The following is an 18,727-nucleotide window of genomic DNA, read 5'->3' on the forward strand; positions in this document are numbered from 1 at the left end:
CAGAGTCTGAGACCAGTGATAGAGCCTGAGAGAGGAAGTCTTCGCAGGCACAGCGCATGGGTAAGAGAGGAGGGAGGGGAGGGGCAGAGACTGGTGGAGGGAGGAGGGGCAGAGTGAGAGAAGAGGGGGCAGAGTCTGAGACCAGTGACAGAGCCTGAGAGAGGAAGTCTTCGCAGGCACAGCGCATGGGTAAGAGAGGAGGGGCAGAGACTGGAGAAGGGAGGGGAGGGGCAGAGAGTGAGGGAAGAGGGGGCAGAGTCTGAGACCAGTGACAGAGCCTGAGAGAGGAAGTCTTCGCAGGCACAGCGCATGGGTAAGAGAGGAGGGGCAGAGACTGGAGAAGGGAGGGGAGGGGCAGAGAGTGAGGGAAGAGGGGGCAGAGTCTGAGACCAGTGACAGAGCCTGAGAGAGGAAATCTTCGCATGCACAGCGCATGGGTAAGAGAGGAGGGGCAGAGACTGGAGGAGGGAGGGGAGGGGCAGAGACTGGAGGAGGGAGGGGAGGGGCAGAGTGAGAGAAGAGGGGCAGAGACTGGAGGAGGGAGGGGAGGGGCAGAGAGTGAGGGAAGAGGGGGCAGAGTCTGAGACCAGTGACAGAGCCTGAGGGAGGAAGTCTTCGCAGGCACAGCGCATGGGTAAGAGGGAGGAGGGGCAGAGTGAGAGAAGAGGGAAGAGGGGCAGAGACTGGAGGAGGGACAGAGAGTGAGAGTAGAGGGGCAGCGGAAGTCTCTGCACGCATGGTTCTCGGTCTCTCTGAACAACACCGTTAATAAAACTTTGCTATTAATGTTATCTTGTAATTTATTCTATTATTATAATTATTCTGGCAGCACATGCAAATTGTCGCCCAATAAAGCGATTTGAATCTGAGCGAGACGGGACATAGCTTGCCTTAGAGAAGGGGAGGAGGAGAGGAGCAGAACCTGGGCTGGAGGAGAAAGGAGAGAGGAACAGTGCCTGGGGAGGAGGGAGGGGACTGGACAAAGTCTAGAGGAGGTGCTTCCTGGTTGTGCCACTCTTTCTGGGTTACCGTCAGTGCAGGAGCATTGCCAGGAAATATCTACCCTGCTGCTGCCTTCCTGCCCCTGCAGAGGGTCATAGTCCAGGTGAGTTTAATGTCGGCAGGCAAGGGATCGCAGGGGGCGGGGGGGAGAGCAGAGGTGCAGGCAGGGGGGGGGAGAGCAGGACTGCAGGGAGCGGGGGGGGAGAGAGCAGGACTGCAGGGAGCGGGGGGGAGCAGGGCTGCAGGGAGTGGGTGGAGAGCAGAGCTGCAGGGGGGGGGGGGTGGAGAGCAGAGCTGCAGGCAGGGGGGGGGGGGGAGCAGAGGTGCAGGCAGGGAGCGCGGGGCGGCGTGAGGGGAGAGCAGGGCTGCAGGGAGCGCGGGCGGGGAGTGGGTGGAGAGCAGGGCTGCGGGCGGGGGTGAGAGAGCAGGGCTGCAGGCGGGGGGGAGAGCAGAGGTGCAGGCAGAGCCGGGAGCTCTGGGCAGGGATCTCGCTGGCTCCTGCACCTTTACCTGCACGGAAGGCGCTCGCCTCCAGGGAGCCTCTGAGAAGCGCCTGCCTGCACTCCCTGCCTATTTTTATCCTCGTTTAGAGGGCGAGCCCGCTGGCACGTTTGGCAACTGAATTCTCCGACCAGACCTGCTCGTCTACATTTCCCCCATTCCTCTTTCTACAGAAAATGCAAATGCAACGTCCCCGCGCCCTTTTCTACCCGCATAAGCGAGTTTTGAAAGATAAGGGCGCAGGATGTAGCTCCCTGCACTCCTACAAAGGGGCAGGAATCCCCCTGCCGCCTGCTGAACACGGCCCCGTCCTGCATCCCCCCAGCAGCACAGCTCGATACCGCCCTAAGTGCCAGAGACTCCGGCAGCACTGAGAAGGGGAGCTCATCCCAGTCCCTGTGGCTCTCTGACAAGGAGGGGGTGGCGAGGGGTCCGGGGGCAGTGCTGAGTGGGAGAACCTGGATAGGACCCGAGGGGAGGGAATAGTCCTCAGAGATTCAGGACCCCGGCTGCGAAGGGGGGGGGGGGAGTGTGGGGGAGGTGCATTTTGGAAGACCCTTGGGGGAAGGGATAATCTGGGGCACTCAGACAGGCCTTGAGGGGTGGTGGCAGTGGTGAGAGGGAGAGGAGTCTGGGTCCCTCTAGCTTGCCCTGGGGATGGGGAATGACATAGAGAGAGTTTGGGAATATCTGGCTGCCCTTGGGAGGGGGTACAGCATGGCGAGTGGGCAGTGTCTGGAATTTTCTGATAGACCTTGGGTGGGAGAGAGTAAGCATGAGGGGTGGGGGAGTGTCTGGAATCTATTGTCAGGTCCTGGGTAGGGAGAGGAAGCCTGGAGAGAAGAGGAACATCTGGAATCCTCTGATAGACTTTGGGTGGGGGCAGGAAGCATGGAGAGTTGGGGAGTGTCTGGAATCCACTGTCAGGTCCTGGATAGGTTGAGGAAGCCTGGAGAGAAGAGGAACATCTGGAATCCTCTGATAGACCTGGGATAGGGAGAGGAAGCATGGGGAGTTGGGGAGTGTCTGGAATCCACTGTCAGGTCCTGGATAGGTTGAGGAAGCCTGGAGAGAAGAGGAACATCTGGAATCCTCTGATAGACCTGGGATAGGGAGAGGAAGCATGGGGAGTTGGGGAGTGTCTGGAATCCACTGTCAGGTCCTGGGTAGGTTGAGGAAGCCTGGAGAGAAGAGGAACATCTGGAATCCTCTGATAGACCTTGGGTAGGGAGAGGAAGCATGGGGAGTTGGGGAGTGTCTGGAATCCACTGTCAGGTCCTGGATAGGTTGAGGAAGCCTGGAGAGAAGAGGAACATCTGGAATCCTCTGATAGACCTGGGATAGGGAGAGGAAGCATGGGGAGTTGGGGAGTGTCTGGAATCCACTGTCAGGTCCTGGATAGGTTGAGGAAGCCTGGAGAGAAGAGGAACATCTGGAATCCTCTGATAGACCTGGGATAGGGAGAGGAAGCATGGGGAGTTGGGGAGTGTCTGGAATCCACTGTCAGGTCCTGGGTAGGGTGAGGTAGCTTGGAGAGTAGGGGGTGCCTGAAGTCTTCTGACAGGCCCTAAGTGGGTGGGGGAAGGAGGTGTGGAGAGGGAGAAAGTGCCTGTAGTACTGTGACAAGCCTCGGGTGGGGGGAGAAAGCATAGAGAGCAGGGAAATGTCTGGAGTCCTGGTTGAGAGAGAGCATGGAGAGTGGGGGAGTGTTTGGAATCCTCTGACAGGCCTTGGGTGGGGGGAGGAAGTGTGGAGAGCAGGGGAGGAGTCTGTAATCCACTTTCAGGTCCTGGGTGGGGGTGGTTAAAAGACAGGAAACAGAGAGTAGGATTAAATGGACAATTTTCTCAGTGGAAAAGGGTAAACAGTGGAGTGCCTCAGGGATCTGTACTTGGACCGGTGCTTTTCAATATATTTATAAAGGATCTGGAAAGGAATACGACGAGTGAAGTTGAGCCCTTGGGTTCTGGCAGCCAACTGGACTTAAGTGGGTTCCTAGGGCGGTGGAGTAAGCAAGAGTCCAAACACTTGTTGAGGTCAAGAGATGCAGCAGAGTGGAGAACCCGGGAACAGGCCAAGGGATGGGAGCCTGTGACGAGTAAGTGGGGTCAGTAGCAGGAGAGCAGGCTGGAGGGTGGATGAGACAGGAGAGGAACATAAGAAATTGCCATGCTGGGTCAGACCAAGGATCCATCAAGCCAGCATCCTGTTTCCAACAGAGGCCAAAACCAGGCCACAAGAACCTGGCAATTACCCAAACACCAAGAGGATCCCATGCTACTGATGCAATTAATAGCAGTGGCTATTCCCTGAGTAAACTTGATTAATAGCCATTTCCTAGCGTGTAGCAGATGGACTCAGGACCAATGGGTATAGTGTACTCGTGCTAGCAGTTGGAGACGGATCAATCTGACATCAGCACGTGGTACATATACCCCTGCAGGAAGTGCAGAAGCTCAGTATTTTCCGTCTCCAAAGCAGTTAGGAGCTATCTCACGCTTGCTGAGCGTTCTACCAAATTTTAAAGAAAAAAATCCTACCTGAAGACGAGCCCCACACTCCTGCGGTGATACCCTCGGGTCCCTCCCCCAGTTGAGTTTCCCGAGGTGATTTTTGTGGCCCCTCGGAGGTAAGAGCCTCGGTCCGGTGGCCGATTCGCGGCAGGGACCTATTCCCCGAGTGAGAAGGGCTCGGGCGCGGCATAGAGGCAGCCTCGGTCCGGAGCGAGGCGAGGACTTAGCCCCCGAGCAAGACGAGTTTGGGCGCGGCTTAGAGGCGGCGGGCGCACTTCCTCGAGCGCGGCGGTGAAGGTAATCACCCTCTCCCCCCGCAGCCGGAGACCACCCGGGTCGCAACCGGGAAGCGCCGAAGACAAGGTAAGGCGTAAATCCTTTACTTACTGGTCTCCGAGGATCGAGGATTAGCAGGGTCTGCCCACGTGGAGACCCTCCAAGGAGGTCGCCATCTTGCCTGCCTGCTCGCCGTCGCCATCTTGGCTTTGTTTGCCGCCCTCCGCCCACTCGAGCGCTCAAATAAACCTAAGCGCACAAGTTAGCGGGCGCGTATCATAGGCGCCCAAAAATAGTTGGGCGCATATTTAAGCTAGGCGCCCAAGCTTTGGGCGCGTATTATAGGCGCCGATAATTGGGCGCGTATTTTAGGTGCCGATTGTTGGGCGCGTATTATAGGCGCACATTAATAATCCTCCGTGCATAAGCTTCGCGCATCCTACAAAGTGCATATTTACGGCTGGGAGCGCACCGGCGCATATATATACACGCTAGGAAATGGAGAAATTACTTACCTGATAATTTCCTTTTCCTTAGTGTAGACAGATGGACTCAGCAGCCCACCCTCGGCTGCCATTATACATGGTTGTTCATCAATCAAGGTAAGCCATGTTTTTCCCTTACATAGGGCATCCACCCTGCCGGGTGTCGACGCTTTCCGGTTGAAGATACTGGCGGTCTCCAGCTATAGTCAATCAACCAGTTCAATGATCAAAATTAATCAAATTTTAACATTGCACCTAAATTATCAGAGTCAAACTCATTAAGTTAATCAATCACACATATATCCATACTGCTTTGCAAGGAAGAATACTGAGCTTCTGCACTTCCTGCAGGGGTATATGTATCAGGTGCTGACGTCAGATTGAAATCTGATCCGTCTCTAACTGCTATCAGGAGTACACTATACCCATTGGTCCTGAGTCCATCTGTCTACACTAAGGAAAAGGAAATTATCAGGTAAGTAATTTCTCCATTTTTATATATTGGCAAACCATTTATCAAAGTCTGTTTTCGTGAGGGAATGCAGTGCCGTGTTTGCCTCTGAGGCGGTGCGTGGCGACTTGGGCCGCTCGGCGCCATCTTGCCTTTCTGTCTCGAAAGCTCAGGGCTGCGAATCGGGAGCCAGAGGAATCATATTGAAACTGCCCCAGATCAATCGTTTTTTTCCGGCCAGTCATAGTGCAGATTAGATACGCTAACGATCACTTTGAATCTCAATGCGGCAGCGCCCGATTTACTCACATAAAGCTGAAAAAACGGCACCAGGAGAAGAGGAGCATCAGGGCTAGACGTCCATAGCTCTTGGTGATGTCACTTCCCCTCTTCTTGCAGGTTTAACCTACAAAAACTTCCAAGAAAAAAGCTAAATCTAGCATAATACCTAGACTTTTATCTTAAAAGAAATAGGTATTTCACAATATCCCACAGTAGGCATAATTGAGAGCGCAAAAGATTAGCAAACAACTTCTCAATATCCCAAATCTCTGTTTTTTGATGAAATTCTAACCAAACAGACACCAAAATCAGGAACTGGATGAGATTTCATGGATCATTTCCTGTTCATTCACCCACACAGGGTTGCATCAAAATCCGCATTTGAATATGTTAGATTACATGGAATATACACGCTTTTTAAATAAAATAAATCTTAAGACCATCAAAAACACATGCTTCAGTCTTCCTTAAATTTAAGGTTAGTGGCACCAAGTATCCCTAAAACATAAAACGACCTGTTTTAAAGCTTGGAAGGAGGGGCAAGAAGGGAGAGGCCAAGGCCCCAGAAAGCCACAAAGTCAAAATAATAAAAATTGGCTTCCGCGACACTGCCAGTGTGAGGGGCACAGCAATACAATAAAAGAAATAAATATAAAACAAAGTAGATTTGGAGAAACTCAGCAGAGAGGTGGGAGATCTCTCAACTTGACTACCTTTGACTTGAAAAGGTGTTTAAAATATGGACTCAGCAACAAATGCAGTCATAGGATTTTTTAGTTTTGTTAGACAAAGAGGGAGTATACCAGAAACTCCTTCAGACTACCTTAAGGGATCAGGTACAGCAGTCTTGCCTGGTCCTCCTTAAGGTTGAGACCCACAGGGAATCCTGGGTGAAGGGAAGAGCCTTTCACCAGAGTATAAGACTTCTGGGCCTAAAAGGGTTAATCAAGCCCCACGGAGCAGGCAGAGACCCACCATATCAAAGACCTGTTATGTCTAAGGACTGGGTATTACCTGAAGCTAAGGTGAGTCGTGTTGCTTGGTTTGAGTTGACTTTTCAGGACTGGGTATTAGCTGAAGCTAAGGTGAGTCGTGTTGCTTGGTTTGAGTTGACTTTTCAGGACTGGGTATTAGCTGAAGCTAAGATGAGTCGTGTTGCTTGGTTTGAGTTGACTTTTCAGGACTGGGTATTAGCTGAAGCTAAGATGAGTCGTGTTGCTTGGTTTGAGTTGACTTTTCAGGACTGGGTATTACCTGAAGCTAAGGTGAGTCCTGTTGCTTGGTTTGAGTTGACTTTTCAGGACTGGGTATTACCTGAAGCTAAGGTGAGTCGTGTTGCTTGGTTTGAGTTGACTTTTCAGGCTCAGGTATTACCTGAAGCTAAGGTGAGTCGTGTTGCTTGGTTTGAGTTGACTTTTCAGGACTGGGTATTACCTGAAGCTAAGGTGAGTCATGTTGCTTGGTTTGAGTTGACTTTTCAGGACTGGGTATTACCTGAAGCTAAGGTGAGTTGTGTTGCTTGGTTTGAGTTGACTTTTCAGGACTAGGTATTACCTGAAGCTAAGGTGAGTCGTGTTGCTTGGTTTGAGTTGACTTTTCAGGACTGGGTATTAGCTGAAGCTAAGGTGAGATGTGTTGCTTGGTTTGAGTTGACTTTTCACGCTCAGGTATTACCTGAAGCTAAGGTGAGTCGTGTTGCTTGGTTTGAGTTGACTTTTCAGGACTGGGTATTACCTGAAGCTAAGGTGAGTCATGTTGCTTGGTTTGAGTTGACTTTTCAGGACTGGGTATTACCTGAAGCTAAGGTGAGTCGTGTTGCTTGGTTTGAGTTGACTTTTCAGGACTGGGTATTAGCTGAAGCTAAGGTGAGTCGTGTTGCTTGGTTTGAGTTGACTTTTCAGGGCTGGGTATTACCTGAAGCTAAGGTGAGTCGTGTTGCTTGGTTTGAGTTGACTTTTCAGGACTAGGTATTACCTGAAGCTAAGGTGAGTCGTGTTGCTTGGTTTGAGTTGACTTTTCAGGGCTGGGTATTAGCTGAAGCTAAGGTGAGTCGTGTTGCTTGGTTTGAGTTGACTTTTCAGGACTGGGTATTAGCTGAAGCTAAGATGAGTCGTGTTGCTTGGTTTGAGTTGACTTTTCAGGACTGGGTATTAGCTGAAGCTAAGGTGAGTCGTGTTGCTTGGTTTGAGTTGACTTTTCAGGACTGGGTATTAGCTGAAGCTAAGGTGAGACGTGTTGCTTGGTTTGAGTTGCCTTTTTTCTACTGGAAATAAAGAACACGTAAGGAACAGAATCTGTTTCTCTTTTCTTCTGGCTGTATCCAGGCCACGACCACTGGAGTTACCACACAAACAAATGAAGTAGCAAAACAACTGATGACACATGTATTTTATTTATTTATTGAAGGTTTTTCTTTACCGACATTCTTCAGGGACGTCATGCCAGTTTACATAGAACAGGGGTAACAAAGTAGAACGAATCAGTTACCAAAAAAAAGGGCGCAGTAAACAGGGAGATGCGACCGTAGAAAGTTTATAGGATGGAGGAGAGGCATAAGAATTGAATTATGAAACAAATAAGGATGAATAAATGAAAAGCAAATAACAGAGTAAAATTATACACAAAACATGTTTCTAGGTCTTAGGGGGGATGCTGTAGGAAGAGGAAATTCAAGGACTTTGAGGCGGGAGTAAGGAAATCAATGGGAAGACTAATACATGTGGAGGTTAAGGGTAGGCTTGCTTAAATAGCCATGTTTTGTTTTTAATTTCTGCGCGCACTGCTCTAGTCTAAGTTTGGGCGGCTGGCGTTCCATGCATAAGGGCCAGCGATGGAAATGGCCCGCTCTTTTGTGGAGTTGAGGTGTATATGTTTTGGAGAGGGAGTGTGGAGTGTGCCACTGGCTTTTATTATTTATTTATTTATTTATTTATTTATTTATTTAACAGCTTTTAATATACCGGTGTTCGTGCGAGCACATCGCGCCGGTTTACAATAAACTTGTGACAGGAGGAAAGTTACAAAAAACAGGGGGAGGGTAATGGAGCAGGAGCGAAATGAGGGGGGGGGGGATGAGAGGGAGAGAGTTAAGGAGGAGGGGATAGCAGCTGAGAAAGTACAGGAACGCAACGGTATTTACCAGGTTATAAAAGGAGGTAACTTATTTACAGCATTTAACACATATTTTTACATTTTAGCTTAATTACAGTGATTTACAGCAATTAACACAGGATTTTACATTTTAGCTTAAGTACAGTGAAGTACGGTGGGAAATGGGGGTAGGGTGTGTGGGTTGCAGGGGGGGGTGACTGGGGGGGGATTAGGCGGGTAGCAGGGGGGGGTGACTGGGAGGGTTTCAGGGGGGTGGACTACGAGGGGTTTGTTTCTGGGTAGGCCTGTCTGAAGAGCCAGGTCTTGATGCCTTTTTTGAAGTTTTGCAGTGAGGGTTCAAGATGGAGGTGTGTGGGGAGGGAGTTCCAGAGGGCAGGGCCTGCGATAGTGAAGGCTCTTTCTCTGGTGGTGGAGAGGTGGGCGGTCTTGAGGGGTGGAGTGTGAAGGGTGCCTGTGGAGGTGGATCTTGTGGGGCGGAGTGAGAAATGGAAGTGGGGCATTTCCTTAAGCCAGGGGGGGCTGTTTTTGTGGAGAATATTGTGGAGAATGGTAAGGGTTTTATATTGGGAATGGAATTGGATGGGCAGCCAGTGCAGGTCAACCAGAGTGGGTGTGATATGTTCTCTTTTTCGTGTGTTTGTAATGATTCGTGCCATGGCGTTCTGTAAGGTTTGTAGTGGTTTGATGGTGGAGTATGGGAGGCCTAGTAGTAGGGCGTTGCAGTAGTCCACTTTGGAGAAGATGGTGGACTGTAGGACTAACCTGAAGTCTTGCGTGTGGAGTAAAGGCTTGAGTTTTTTAAGGATCTGGAGTTTGTAGAAGCCAGCTTTGAGTAGGGATTTGATGTGTGGCTTGAAGTTCAGGTGTTGATCAAGTGTGACACCCAGGTCTCTTACGGAGGGTGGTAGTGTGGGTGAGATGGAGGGGCGTGGTGGGGTGGGGGAAGAGTCGTGTTCAGGTTGTTTGGATATGAAGAGTAGTTCGGTTTTGGTTGTATTGAGAGCGAGGTGAAGGTTGGTTAGTAGGGAGTTGATAGTGACTAGGCAGGATTCCCAGAAAAGGATGGTTTCATTGAGGGTTTTCTGAATGGGGATAAGAATTTGTACATCGTCAGCGTATAAGAAGAATTCCAGGCCTAGGTCTGAGAGTAAATTGCAGAGGGGGAGGAGGTAGATATTGAAAAGGGTGGAGGATAGGGAAGATATTAATGCCTAGGGAATCACAGGAATGGAAAGGAAAGGCTTTTTGTGAACAAACACCACAGAGCATGAGGCCCAGCAGCACTGCCCAGAGTTCCAAAGAGCTGTTGCCATGACAACTCTTGTGTGGTGCAGGGATACAAGGAGGGAAGGACACAGGCAGAGAGGAGGGGAGCTGAAGGGGAAGGTTAGAGAGAGGAGGGAAGCTGAAGGGGGGGGGGAAAGGAGAGAGAGGAGGGAAGCTGAAGGGGGGGAAGGAGAGAGAGGAGGGGAGCTGAAGGGGAAGGATAGAGAGGAGAGGGGGAGCTGAAGGGTGGAAGGATAGAGAGGAGGGGAGGGGAAGGATAGAGAGGGGAGGGGGAGCTGAAGGGTGGAAGGATAGAGAGAGGAGGGGAGGGGGAAGGATAGAGAGGGGAGGGGGAGCTGAAGGGTGGAAGGATAGAGAGAGGAGGGGAGGGGGAAGGATAGAGAGGGGAGGGGGAGCTGAAGGGGGAAGGATAGAGAGGAGGGGAGTTGAAGTGGAAGGATAGAGAGAGGAAGGGGAGCTGAAGGGGGAAGGATAGAGAGAGGAGGGAAGCTGAAGGGGGGGGAAAGGAGAGAGAGGAGGGGAGCTGAAGGGGGGGAAGAGAGAGAGGAGGGGAGCTGAAGGGGGAAGGATAGAGAGAGGAAGGGAAGCTGAAGGAGGGAAGGATAGAGAGGAGGGGAGCTGAAGGGTGGAAGGATAGAGAGAGGAGGGGAGCTGAAGGGTGGAAGGATAGAGAGAGGAGGGGAGCTGAAGGGGAAGGATAGAGAGAGGAAAGGAAGCTGAAGGGGGGAAGGATAGAGAGAGGAGGGGAGCTGAAGGGGGAAGGATAGAGAGAGGAAGGGAAGCTGAAGGGGGGAAGGATAGAGAGGAGGGGAGCTGAAGGGGGGAAGGACAGAGAGAGGAGGGGAGCTGAAGGGGGGAAGGACAGAGAGAGGAAGGGAAGCTGAAGGGAAGGATAGAGAGAGGAGGGGAGCTGAAGGAGGGAAGGACACAGTCAGAGAGGAGGGAAGCTGAAGGGGGAAGGATAGAGAGAGGAGGGAAGCTGAAGGGGGAAGGATAGAGAGGGGAGCTGAAGGGGGAAGGATAGAGAGAGGAAGGAAAGCTGAAGGGGGAAGGATAGAGAGGAGGGGAGCTGAAGGGGGGAAGGACAGAGAGAGGAAGGGAAGCTGAAGGGAAGGATAGAGAGAGGAGGGGAGCTGAAGGAGGGAAGGACACAGTCAGAGAGGAGGGGAGCTGAAGGGGAAGGATAGAGAGAGGAGGGAAGCTGAAGGGGGGAAGGATAGGAGGGGAGCTGAAGGGGGGAAGGACACAGTCAGAGAGGAGGGGAGCTGAAGGGGAAGGATAGAGAGAGGAGGGAAGCTGAAGGGGGGAAGGATAGAGAGGAGGGGAGTTGAAGGGGAAGGATAGAGAGAGGAAAGGAAGCTGAAGGGGGAAGGATAGAGAGAGGAGGGGAGCTGAAGGGGGAAGGATAGAGAGAGGAAGGGAAGCTGAAGGGAAGGATAGAGCGGGGAGGGGAGCTGAAGGGGGTACGATGCTGTCAGAGAGAAGAGTTTAGTTGGTTGCCCAGTGAGGAGACTGCTTAGATGGCTAGGGGCAGAGCTTTCTGAAGGCCTCAGCAGGTGGGGAAGTGCCATAGACGTGTGAGTCAGGGTACAATGAGGCTGCACAGCACACAAAATATTTAAGCCCCCTTTAAGACCCCCTCAGCATGAGTTCCAGTTACCAAGGGAGCTATAGCTGTGTAGAAAAGGTGAAGCTTGGCTGGAGGGCTGATTAACAGGAAAGGTGCTCTCTCCTGGATGAGTGTGAGTGCAGGCGCCCTCTTCTAGACATTCAGGGTATGTGGGTGAGAGGATCGATGACTCTGGTGGCCAAAAAGTAGAAACATTGGCACAGGGTGATGGCAGAGTAAAGTCAGTGGCTCAGGGTCCTTGGAAGATTGGACCATTGGCAGAGGGTGAGTGGTGAGTGGATCCACTGGCATAGGGTGAGTGAAGGATGAATCCCCTGGCTCAGGATCCTTGGAAGGTTGGACCACTGGCTTAGGAGCTTCACCCTTCACTCACCCTGGTTTAGGATCCTTTGATGACTGGACCACTGGCACAGGGTGAGTGGTGAGTGGATCCACTGGCAGAGGGTGAGTGAAGGGTGAAGCCCCTGGCTCAGGATCCTTTGACTGGACCACTGGCACAGGGTGAGTGGTAAGTGGATCCACTGGCATAGGGTGAGTGAAGGGTGAAGCCCCTGGCTCAGGATCCTTTGACTGGACCACTGGCACAGGGTGAGTGGTAAGTGGATCCACTGGCATAGGGTGAGTGAAGGGTGAAGCCCCCGGCTCAGGATCCCTTGATGGCTGGACCACTGGCACAGGGTTTCCTTGAGGTTGGGAGTGGTGGAGAGTGCCTTCTCCTGATTACTGGGCTGTTGGAGGTTGAACGGCTGGACCTAGAACGTCGGTGCCTCCCTGTGGTTGTGGAGTGGCTGCATCTGGAAATGCCTTCCTCTGGGCTCTTAGAACTGGAACCAGAGCATCTTCCTCTGGGGGCTGGGAGTGACTGCATCTGGAAATGCCTTCCTCTGGGCTCTTAGAACTGGAACCAGAGCACCTTCCTCTGGGTGCTGGGAGTGGCTGCATCTGGAAATGCCTTCCTCTGGGCTCTTAGAATTGGAACCAGAGCACCTTCCTCTGGGGGCTGGGAGTGGCTGCATCTGGAAATGCCTTCCTCTGGGTTCTTAGAACTGGAACCAGAGCACCTTCCTCTGGGTGCTGGGAGTGGCTGCATCTGGAAATGCCTTCCTCTGGGCTCTTAGAACTGGAACCAGAGCATCTTCCTCGGGGCTGGGAGTGGCTGCATCTGGAAATGCCTTCCTCTGGGCTCTTAGAACTGGAACCAGAGCACCTTCCTCTGGGTGCTGGGAGTGGAGAATGGTACCTGATTCAGGGCACTGGATTAGCGTGCGACGTCCCTCGGAGGTGTAAGTGGAAGGGCAGGATCCTTTGGTGTAGGACCAAGGCTGCAGGCTCTTTCTGGAAAAAAAAAAAAGAGAGCCATCAATAAGACTGGGCTCCTCCTGAAACGGAGGCATGGCTGACTTGGAGTTCCTCTATAGGGCTCTGTGGAGCTGTCTTTCTGCAATTAAGGCATTGACTTCAGGATCCTCTCTGCTGGGCTTTTAATTCCAAGCCCCTCTGTGGTTGATTAGGAGAGACAGCATCTCCCAGGAGCTGAGCAAGAGGAGGATCTGCTGACCTGGCTGTGCCCTGAAGCTTTCCGGATAGAAGAACTGCAGTGGTGGTGGCAGTAAAGGGTTAGAAAGGATCCAATCATAGGAGTCAGGTTACGCTGGAGAGCTTTGGAGGCAACAGGACTGCCGAAGCTGCAGGCTTATCTCCTTGGAGGCAAAGTTGAGCTCCTCACGTGCCTGGAGTGAGAAGAGGCATGAGAAAGTTCCTTCAGGCTGAGATTTATTTATTTATTTATTTATTTGGACTCTTTTATATACCGAAGTATAGCAAGATGCCTTCACTCCGGTTTACAGTTTTAACAACTTGTTACAGATAAAGCATAATGTGAATGAGAACGAACAACTTATTACAGTTTAAGCAACTTATTACAGTTAGAGCATAAGGCAATAGTGTACAAGTAGGTATTATAGTGTACAACCATAAAGCGGGATTAACTGTGTATAAACAGTGAAAAGACAGGTCAAGATAAACATATAACGTAGTAATTTAAATAAGTTAAAGAGCAACTGGTATGTTTATAATTCTCTTGAGTATGTAAGATAGGGGTTGAGGGGGAGGATGGATTCTTGGGAGTCTGTGAGAGACATACTAAAATTAATCAAGGAGACATAAGTGAGGTATGTCGTGGGAGGAGTTCATACAAGGAATTAGTTCGAGCAGAGCCGGGGGGAAATGTGTCGGAGAAGATGCGTTTAGTTTATCCAACGCCATCTGTGAATGTTTGTCTAAATATCCATGTTTTGAGTTCCTTTTTGAATGAGTTGGTGTCACTGATCATGCTTAGGTAGTCTGGTAATGAGTTCCATACCTTTGGTCCTGCAATTGAGAAGGCTCTATTCCTAGTGTTGGACAGTTTAGCTGAGGGAAGAGAGGGTATGACTAGGTGCAGTTTGCTGGTGGTTCTTGTCGTGCGTTGAGATTTGTGTTTTTGAATCATGTTATCGAGGGCGGTGTTATCTGCTTTGTAGATTGTGTTGTGTAGGATTGTTAAAGTTTTGAATTCGATTCTTTGTTCAATCGGTAGCCAGTGGAGACTCTTCAGAACAGGGGTGATGTGGTCTGATTTCTTCTTGCTGGTAAGTACTCTGGCTGCGGCATTCTGTAACAATTGGAGTGGTTTTAAGGTAGATTTAGGAAGGCCAATCAGGAGCGAATTGCAGTAATCGAGGCTGGAGAAAATGAGTGATTGCAGGATGGTTCTGAATTCTTGTTGGTGAAGAAGCGGTTTAAGGTGTTTGAGTAGGTGAAGTTTGAGAAATCCTTCTTTCGTTTTCGCTGCTATGTTCTTTTTGTAGTTCAATTCGTTGTCGCTCCAAATACCGAGGTCCTTTGCATTGTTCTTCAGTTGGATGTTCGTGCTTTCAGTTTGTAAGGACAGCATTGGGGTTGATTGAACTGAGTTGTTTCTTTCAATGAGGATGCATTCGGTTTTGTTCATGTTGAGGCATAACTTTAGGTGGTTCAGCATGTTTCTAATTGAGATAAGGTGTTTAGCTGTAAGGCAGAGTGCATCTTCGATCGTTGAGGTTATTGGGATGAGGAGTTGAATGTCATCGGCGTACATAAAGCATGTGACACCTAGACTTGAGATGAGTTGGCAGAGTGGGAGTAGGTAGATATTGAAGAGGGTAGCTGAGAGGGTGGACCCTTGTGGTACACCTGTTTCAAGGGGGAAGGAATCAGAGGATTTGTTATTAATGGTGACTTTGAAGAACCTGTCATTAAGGAATGAGGTGAACCATTCCAGAGTTTTGCCTGATAGACCTATGCTTGTAAGTCTTGATATCAGGCTTTTGTGGTCTACGGTGTCGAAAGCCGCAGAGAGATCGAGTAAGATTAGTAAGTGGCTTAATTTGTTGTCAAAACCTCTTATTATTTTATTGGATAGGTTGAGTAGCAGGGTTTCTGTGCTGCGGTTCTTTCTGAAACCGTGTTGTGAGGGATGAAGAATATTGTTGTTCTCTAGGTGTTCAATGAGTTGAATCAGTGCTGCTTTCTCGGTCATCTTTGCGAGTAAGGGAAGGTTAGAGATGGGACGGTAATTATTCAAGTCTTTTGGATCCAGATTCTTTTTTTTCAATATTGGAGTGATAGTTGCGATTTTTAGTTTAGATGGTTGTTCACCTTCTTCGAGAGATTTGTCTATTATAGCTGCTATGGTTGGAGCAATAATGTGTGCCATTTCCTTTAACTCGTAGTTAAAGGAAATGGTAGGAAAAGTAAACTGGTAGTGCGGAAGCAGGATTAATTAACTCTTGCTGGTTGCGAGTGAGAAGAGGCATGATAAAGTTCCTTCAGGCTGAGATGGTAGTCCGGAAGCAGGATTAATTAACTCTTGCTGGTTGCGAGTGAGAGGAGGCATGATAAAGTTCCTTCAGGCTGAGATGGTAGTGCGGAAGCAGGATTAATTAACTCTTGCTGGTTGCGAGTGAGAAGAGGCATGATAAATTTCCTTCAGGCTGAGATGGTAGTCCGGAAGCAGGATTAATTAACTCTTGCTGGTTGCGAGTGAGAGGAGGCATGATAAAGTTCCTTCAGGCTGAGATGGTAGTGCGGAAGCAGGATTAATTAACTCTTGCTGGTTGCGAGTGAGAAGAGGCATGATAAAGTTCCTTCAGGCTGAGCTGGTAGTGTGGAAGCAGGATTAATTAACTCTTACTGGTTGCGAGTGAGAAAAGGCATGATAAAGTTCCTTCAGGCTGAGATGGTAGTCCGGAAGCAGGATTAATTAACTCTTGCTGGTTGCGAGTGAGAGGAGGCATGATAAAGTTCCTTCAGGTTGAGATGTAGTCTGGAAGCAGGATTAATTAACTCTTGCTGGTTGCGAGTGAGAGGAGGCATGATAAAGTTCCTTCAGGTTGAGATGTAGTCTGGAAGCAGGATTAATTAACTCTTGCTGGTTGCGAGTGAGAAAAGGCATGATAAAGTTCCTTCAGGCTGAGCTGGTAGTGTGGAAGCAGGATTAATTAACTCTTACTGGTTGCGAGTGAGAGGAGGCATGATAAAGTTCCTTCAGGCTGAGATGTAGTCTAGAAGCAGGATTAATTAACTCTTGCTGGTTGCGAGTGAGAGGAGGCATGATAAAGTTCCTTCAGGCTGAGATGTAGTCTGGAAGCAGGATTAATTAACTCTTGCTGGTTGCGAGTGAGAGGAGGCATGATAAAGTTCCTTCAGGCTGAGATGTAGTCTAGAAGCAGGATTAATTAACTCTTGCTGGTTGCGAGTGAGAGGAGGCATGATAAAGTTCCTTCAGGCTGAGATGTAGTCTGGAAGCAGGATTAATTAACTCTTGCTGGTTGCGAGTGAGAAGAGGCATGATAAAGTTCCTTCAGGCTTAGATGTAGTCCGGAAGCAGGATTAAGAAACTCTTGCTGGTTGCAAGCCTCTGGCAAGCGAAGTGAAAGCAAGGAGTCAGAAGAGGCGGAGTTTACCCTTCCAGGTAGGAGATTGGGTTTGGCTTGGCCAGCAGTGCTTGCATTGGAGATACAATTTAAATTATTCTGACAAAGTGCTCTCTCTTAACTGCTTGAGTGCTAGCGAGAGATTTTGGTTCCTGTAGAATAAGGATTCCCGCCCTGATGTTTTTTACATTTCCCCCTAGCAGGATTAAGGAAATGGTGGATGATTCCACTCCAGGCAGATGGTGCACTCATCATAGAGCTGGAGGTGCAAAGGCAGAAAAACAATTGCTCATGTTCGTAAGATCAAAGTTAGATTCACACTCGCCATTCGGGCTGAGAGTCTTGTAGTCATGCCCATACGCGACAGTTAGCTTTCACATTCTGTCATGGGATGCTGGACTGAGCTTGGGAGTCGAGCAGGACATCAGGTCAGGACATGGCCTGGACTTCCACCTAGCCAGCTGCCTCCCCCACAGATAGGACCCCTGGGATCTGGGGATGAGTAGGGCTTGGCTGCAGCGGCAGTACATCATGGTGAGTTTAGGTAAGGACTGGAATAGTGTAGGGAAGCACTCAAACTTGAACTAGAAAAGAGTGCATGCAAGGACTGGATGAAGATAAGACAGAGCAAGATGAGACAAGGACAACATGGAACAAGGAACATAAAGGTCTGAAGACAGCAATACAGGAAGCCCATAAGGTGCTGGGTAAGGCAAGGAGCAAGAAGGCCCTTAGACCACGAGGCAAGGATAGGACTGGGCAGGCCACAAGGCAAGGAGCAAGAAGGCCTTTAGGCCAGAAGGCAAGGATAGGACTGGGCAGGCCACAAGGCAAGAAGCAAGAAGGTCTGAAGACCACAAGGCAAGGAAACAGTGGGTAGGGCAAGGAGCCTAGGCGACTCCATGTGAAAGTGAGGAGGGTTTGGCAAGGCTGGATTAAGTAGGCCTGTGGTTTGGGTGTGGTGCAGGCAGAGAGGAAGACCTTGGTAAGGCTGAAGACTAGGTTCGCTGAGGATTCCTTGAGGGTAGGAGGCTGCACGGCAGGCTGAGTTGGACGCCCAGTGAGGAGACGGCTTATGTGGCTGGGGCAGAGCTCACTGGGGGCCTCTGCAGTTGGGGAAGCGTCATAGAGTACGATGAGGCTGCACAGTAAAAGAAATCGAAACACAGGACTTGTAACTTGTCAGAAGTAGCAGCTCTTGAAAAAGGCTCCCATACAGGGATGGCAGTTCCTTTATTAAGAACTAAGGCTTGATCATTCTGTGGTAACTTAATACAGAGATCTTCAGCTTTCTTACAAAAGTAAGCAGCGATCCCATTACACCAATCTGGGTCGGGACTTAATGAAGGTGAATGAGTAGTGTCCTCTGGCTCAGTTGCCTTGGGAGTGGCAGAGGACTCTGAGTCCAAAGCAAACTCTCCTTTAATGGGGGTGGCTGTTCAGACACGAATTAGTAGTAAAGGATTTGGGGGATTTTAGGTCACGGGCTCTGTCTTCCAGGAATCCGAGCAGCTATGCGAGGGCTTTAAGTGGCAGATCCTTAAGTAGTAAAGTTGAAACGTTTCAGTCTTGGAAGAAACCCTTATACAACACTGTAAAGGTTTGAAATTTCTGGCTGAGCTTTTGTAGTATGGAAAATGTAACAGAAATTCAGTCCCCACCACGGTCGTGTTGTGCTAGTGAGGCTGCCGTGGGAGGGTCCCACAAATGAGTTCATTGAGGCTGTGGCAGTCGGATGAGTGCAGCGATGCTAATCCATGCAGAGAAAGTTCCTGCTTACATCCTTTGTAGAGAAATGAGGCAGAGTCGGGGGTGAATCATTTGCACCACGAAGTCATTTAATCTTCCTGCATAGGAGTGCTCACCGTGGCATAAGTACAATAAAATGTTCAGCCAGCAAGTTCAAACTTTTAACGTCTTGTGTGTTTCTTCCAAGACTGAACAGTTTTTGTTTTAGTACACATAAGAACATGCCATGCTGGGTCAGAACAAGGGTCCATCAAGCCCAGCATCCTGTTTCCAACAGAGGCCAATCCAGGCCATAAGAGCCTGGCAAGTACCCAGACACTAAGAAGATCCCATGCTACTGATGCCAGCAACAAGCAGTGGACATTCCATATTGATTAATAGCAGTTTATGGACTTAGAAAATAGCCACTGCTACTACTAGCATCAGTAGCGTGGGGTATAATTAGTTTTTGCTACTTGCTGGGTACTTGTGGCCTGGATTGGCCT

At 49.9% G+C, this 18,727-nt stretch overlaps 1 protein-coding gene across 3 annotated transcripts in view; it reads left to right on the forward strand.

Moving 5' to 3' along the window:
* Positions 1-388: 388 nt before the first annotated feature.
* Positions 389-18,727, forward strand: part of LOC115079721 (sphingomyelin phosphodiesterase 5-like) — a 94,443-nt gene continuing 76,104 nt past the window's right edge. The window contains exon 1 of one of the 3 annotated variants that reach the window (XM_029583504.1): positions 389-437. The gene's annotated coding sequence lies outside the window, so the exon portion shown is untranslated. Of the gene's footprint in view, positions 438-566; positions 635-689; positions 1,106-18,727 lie in introns of those variants that run through there. The other 2 variants (XM_029583494.1, XM_029583484.1) reach the window with 2 other exon arrangements.

The sequence above is a fragment of the Rhinatrema bivittatum genome, chromosome 1 (assembly GCF_901001135.1).
Source record: "Rhinatrema bivittatum chromosome 1, aRhiBiv1.1, whole genome shotgun sequence".
In the NCBI taxonomy this organism is placed as follows: Eukaryota; Metazoa; Chordata; class Amphibia; order Gymnophiona; family Rhinatrematidae; genus Rhinatrema; species Rhinatrema bivittatum.